Source organism: Dermacentor variabilis, chromosome 3 (genome assembly GCF_050947875.1).
Source record: "Dermacentor variabilis isolate Ectoservices chromosome 3, ASM5094787v1, whole genome shotgun sequence".
In the NCBI taxonomy this organism is placed as follows: Eukaryota; Metazoa; Arthropoda; class Arachnida; order Ixodida; family Ixodidae; genus Dermacentor; species Dermacentor variabilis.
Window position 1 is genome coordinate 60370833 of NC_134570.1, and position 6000 is coordinate 60376832.

A 6000-nucleotide genomic window follows, 5' to 3' on the forward strand; every position below is an offset into this window, starting at 1 on the left:
AGGAAGCGGCCATAGCGCTCGCGCTCTCCCAAACAGAGGTTGAAGTCATAGTGACCGACTCCCAACAGGCGTGCGGCAACTTTGCTAGCGGCATAATTCATACGACCACGCTCCAGATTATCATTCAAAAGCCGCCAACGAGGTCAGTCATGGTCATCTGGGCGCCAGCTCACCACGGCATTCCTGGCAACGAGGTCGCCAACCACGTGGCTCGAGGTTTGACCCACCGAGCCGACGCCGAGGAATCTGAACCCGAGCGCATGCACCCTCTAGTCTCGTACCAAGACATCACACAACACTACAAGCTAACCCGCAGAACATATGCACCCCCACACAAGTCACTACCTAGAGAGCAGGAGCGATTCCTCCGAGCTCTGCAGGTTAATATATTCCCCCACCCAACCTGAAATCACCTCATAGCCCTTACACAATTCTCTCCGCAAGTCCCTCTGACAGCGAGCTACTTGTGTGAACAAGGTCTCAGCATATCACCAGAAAAATGCTCCCTAGTGGCATTTACTCGGAAACCAATGACGCCTTATGTCATCTAAATCAATGGGCGGACCATTCCCTATGTCAGAACCCACAGATTTCTTGGCGTAATTATCGACCGAGACCTCTGTTGGAGCCCGCACGTGGCCTACATGAAACGGCGCCTGACAGCAACCTCCCAGTTTAAATACTTGACAGGAAAGACGTGAGGGATGTCAGTAGACGCAATGCTGAGACTCTACAGGGCTCTCTTTCTCGGTTTTTAAGATATAGTCTACCTGTACTGAACACACCTGCAAGACAAATATTCGTGTTCTGCAGGCAGCACAAGCTCAAGCACTCAGAGTTTACCTTGGTTTGCCCAGATGCACGTCAACAGAGGCAACTATTGCGATTGCTCGGGACCATCCAATGCAAACTCACATCACGGTGGAAGCCCTGAGAACGCACATCAGACATTTTGCACGTGCCCCATATCACCACCTTGCAACACTACCTTCAGACAGGCACCAAGCATCATTCTCTAAAACTATCGTCAAGTACAACGACAAACTTCCCTCGGGCTTCACCGCTGCATCTAAACCATCGATACCCCCTTGGTGTCTTGTCAGCCCCACAGTCCATCCAGCGTACCAGGAATCGGGAAAAAGTCTGAGCTGTCGTCGCCTGTGCTGAAACAACTGTCTCTGCTTCTTCTGCACGAGTGGTACGCGGACAGTGCACATATTTATACTGATGGATCCACAAACATCCAGTGTTCGTCCGGTGCTGTGGTCGTCCCAACAAGAGGTATTACCATCAGATTTAGGACAGACCGCCCAACGACATCGACATCTGCGGAACTAGCTGCTCTTCGCGCTGCACTTTGTTTCGTCAATCGGGAACCACCTCGACAATGGTCAATTTTCAGTGACTCAAAGGCAGCCCTACAATCTGTGCTGTCAGCTCTGCGTCGCGGGCCATTCTAACAGCTCGTGCTCGATATTAGATGCCTACTCCATACATCACATGAGAAAGGACATCACGTGACGTTTCAGTGGCTGCCAAGTCACTGCGGCGTCATAGGAAATGAAGACGCCAATAAAGCCGCTCGGACAGCTCTTGAAGACACACAGGACGAGGCCATACCACTTTCATGGTCCGACGCAGCCAGCCGACTTCGAGTGCTTGCACGGGAGATCACGCTCTCCCTATGGTGCACACTGTTAGGAATGGCCGGCCGGGGTGGCAACGTGCCAGCTATTTCAGCCTGCTGCACGTGCTTCGACCGGCCCGCGGTGGCGGCGCCCTTCAGAGAACGAGCGAGGACGACAACGCTAACCGACCATGCGCCGCGTTTGGAGGATCGGTGACGACAGCAGGGCTGGCCACGTTTGGCGTCCCGTGCATTGTTGGTTAATTTGCCGGGTCGTCATGGTCTCTCTGCGGCAGGGGGAGCCGCCCTGGCAAAAGGGTGCTTTGCGGTACGGGGGCCCCAGGATTCGTCAAGTCTGCCGACACACGTGGCGACTACAGGAAAAAGGCAGCTCTGGAATTTAGAGGAGCCGGCTGGGGTCGGGCGTGACCATCTGACTACGGGGACGCAAAACAATGGAAAGCACGACGACTGCGCTGCAAAGGTAGTCGGCCCTCGGAGAGAGCACTGAAACCTGTGCGGCATGTGTGAGTATGTGTAAAACCCTACCCCCTTCTCACAAATGCGACCACGAGGACTTTCTACGATGACGTCGAACGATGACGTCGAACGGAGTGGTTATAAGCGGCTGTTGTCGGCTGCTAGTGCGTGCTCGTCGTCGTGCTCTGTGCTGGTTAATGTACTCGGGAGCTGTGTGCTCGTACGCTGTACGTTCGTCTTGCGGGCTCCATTTGGGAGTCATGCTAGACTGTGTAAATGTATCCCATGTTAAAATGTAAATAATGTAAATAAATCCTGCTCGCCTAGTCCTGTCGCTCCAAGTTCCTCCGATCGTCCCACAAGCCCGACTCCAAATCTTACAAATGGTGGCAGCGGCGAAATCGCCCGACAACTCTTACAACACCAAGCAGCCAGACCAACCGGAGCAATCTTCAACACGACCTGCCCTCTTTGATGCATCTCTGTATGCCAACTGGACTCCGCCGAAGTGAGGCCATCCTGCTTTATCGCTTATGGATAGGGGTGGCCTTCACGAAATCTTACTCGTTTCGCATTGGAATGGCCGACAACGCTCTCTGCAACGCCTGTCTCTGCGAGGAGACGCTGGAACACATTCTGTGCGACTGTCCTGAATATAATATTCAGAGACAGTCCCTGGCTTCTTTTCTAGCGCACCTTGACAATAGACCATTGTCAGTCGCAACTATTTTCACATATCGCCGACAGACGACATCGCTGCTGAAGGCGACAAAGCACTTCGGTTTATGAAGGAGACGGGCTTGGACAAGCGGCTGTGACAGTGATGTCACGTACCGCGCAAGAGTGACAGACTAACTAACGATGTGTGCGCCGTGTTTTGTGCTCTCTATCTATTCTCCCCATCTTTCGTCCCCCCCATCCCGCTCCCATGTGTAGGGCAGCAAACCGGTTAAGCTAAACTGGTTAACCTCCCTGCCTTCCTTCTCCACTTTTTCCTTCCTTCCTTCCTTCCTTCCTTCCTTCCTTCCTTCCTTCCTTCCTTCCTTCCTTCCTTCCTTCCTTCCTTCCTTTTTTTTTCTCCGCAAATCCGCTCTTGCGCAGAGCCCGGGTCCCTCAGGCACATAGTAGGGGGCTGCAGAGCGGCGCCATTAAATCCTCCGAACCCTTACCACAGCAACGACCTTTGGGAGAGAGCCTTGACCAGCTCCGACCTCGAGTATCAGCAACGTCTGATTGTGAGGGCCCAGGACGCGGCCCAAGCTCAAGGCATTCCGGAATGAGGACGCCTCTCCGAAGCTGCATTCACCTAATAAAAATGTGTATTCTCTCTCTCTCTTGCCGTCTCCCATAGCTTAATTTTCCCTTACATGCATCTGGTCTGTCAGTACCGCCTTAATCTATCTCTACAGTGGTCCAGAATCAATCGATCACTTTTTTCGATCTTGCCTGCGGTTTTCAACTCAACAAAACGATGTTTGGAAATTCCGCTTTGTAATCTCAAACTGAATTTATGCGGCACTGTTCTACCCTGACTTGAAGCATCGGTATATGAAACAGTGTATGAAATGCCGAGCCATTTGCAATTACCTAGCTATGCGACACAGAACGATTACCCTAGTAATAGTTCCTATTTTCAACGATTGATTTATTCCTCCTTCAGTGAATTATAAAATTCAAATATCAAGAAAAACAAACTTACAATACTGTTACTGCTATTCAAATTTAACATATTCTTTACATACATCATTCACTTTACTTGAGACATTATCATTATTATCAATTTCTTTTTACCTCTACCTGTTGAAGCAAGGCTCACTGCCTTATTGCATATTTTATTTATCATTGGTTCATTTAACACACTTCATTACGTTTAATATATTACCGCCCTGTTTGTAGTGTATCCCCCACAGTGGGTTTGTGCCATTATACACGGAATCATCATCATCATCATCATCATCATCATCATCATCATCGTCGTCGTCGTCGTCGTCGTCGTCGTCGTACCGAAGGAACCAGAGTGCCTGACAATCGCGCCATATTGGAACTGGAGGACAATCCCACCGCTGTCCCCCAGTTATTGGATCTTGCCGTTGAGTGCGGGAGTTGGTCGACGTTGAGGAGGATTTTGAGATGAAACGGAAGGTTTATTTACATTATTTACAGTAAAAACATGAAGTAATTAACACTCATAAAGTCACTGATGGCCAGCAGCAAATCGGACGCTGCGGCCCGTGGCAAGAAGAACGAAAGAAACGAACGAATGAGGGAATGCTTGTCTCGGCTTCCTGTATCTCGCTTTTAGCTCCTTCGGTGTCTCGGGGTCATGTCTCGAGGTCACGTCAACGGCGAAAGCCCACTCTACCTCCTCTTATCATTTACCTCTTTCTCATTGCCTCTTCTCTTTCTCGCCTTTCTTTTAGTCATTACTGCTCAATACTAAGCATTTTAGTCATTTGTAATCAATTGCGGTCAGTACAAGCCATCATTAGACATACTGGTCATTCCGTAGTCATTAGTAGTCAGTACGATTCATTAGTAGTCATTTTAGTAACTACTACTCATTACTAGACATTTCTAGTAATTTCTAATGAATTGTGGTCATTACAAGCCGTCGTTAGACATATTCGTCATTTCGGAGTCATTAGTAGTCATTACTAGTAATTACTAGTCAATATTAACCTCAACCAATCTCTATTATAACGTTATCATTCACTAACTGTCACTATCAATCATTTTCTCTGTCAATCATTCAATCATTGTCAATCATTCTGTCTTCATATGGCGTGATGGCGCCTCGGCGGACACTCCGGCGGTAAGGTCTGTTGACACAAACTTCACCATGAGCCTAGAGAGGCTGTCGCCTTAAAATGTACGTTCAGCCGGTATTAAAATTTGGCTGTGTTTTATTCTCAGATGCGCCACTATAGAAGCTTCGGTCACCAGTTTTTATTAAAACGAGAGACACTATACGTTTGCGCTTAGGACTTCCAAAATACGTTGCAAATGTCTTATTATATCTGAAAGCCAGGACCCCGCCCATTTTATGCCGATTTCACCTTCTGACCATTAAGACTTTCTTAAATCAATCACCATCAAGCCGTCCTCAAATCCAAAATTAGTTTTTCCCGTTCAGTAACCCAGTTTTCATATGCCACAGGTTATATTTGTGCGAACATTACTTGAGCCACAAAACGTACGAATTCGCGATGTGATTACCAGTAACACACATTGAAACTCCCCGGAAATTAGGTTAGATGACCTTTTCCAAAACCGCGCGAAACTACTTTCTTGCGGCATCTTAAACGGCATCTATAAGACCATCTAAGCACTCTTGCAAGAAACTTTATCATTGCGACAGATGCATCGAAGTGCGAGGAAAAAAACTGGCATTGGAATATTTTGCCCTGCATTCGAATAATAAAGTTCCTCTTTTTCTGGCTTATTTCATAGCAATCATTCTAGCTTTACGCAAATTAGGCCAAACGACTACAACGGCTGCTATTATTACTGACTCACTATTTGTGTGCTCTTCCCTTACCGCCAGTGGTTCGCCCATGCTAAAACTATTTCACTTGCTAGTTCCTGCACATACGCAATGTGTTCATTTGATTAGGGTCATCATCATCATCCTCGTCATCATCATCATCATCATAAGCCTGGTTACGCCCACTGCAGAGCAAAGGCCTCTCCCATACGTCTCCAGCTACCCCGGTCACGTACTAATTGTGGCCATGTTGTCCCTGCAAACTTCTTAATCTCATCTGCCCACCTAACTTTCTGCCGCCCCCTGCTACGCTTTCCTTCCCTTGGAATCCAGTCCGTAACCCTTAATGACCATCAGTTATCTTCCCTCCTCATTACGTGTCCTGCCCATGCCCCCCCCATTTCTTTTT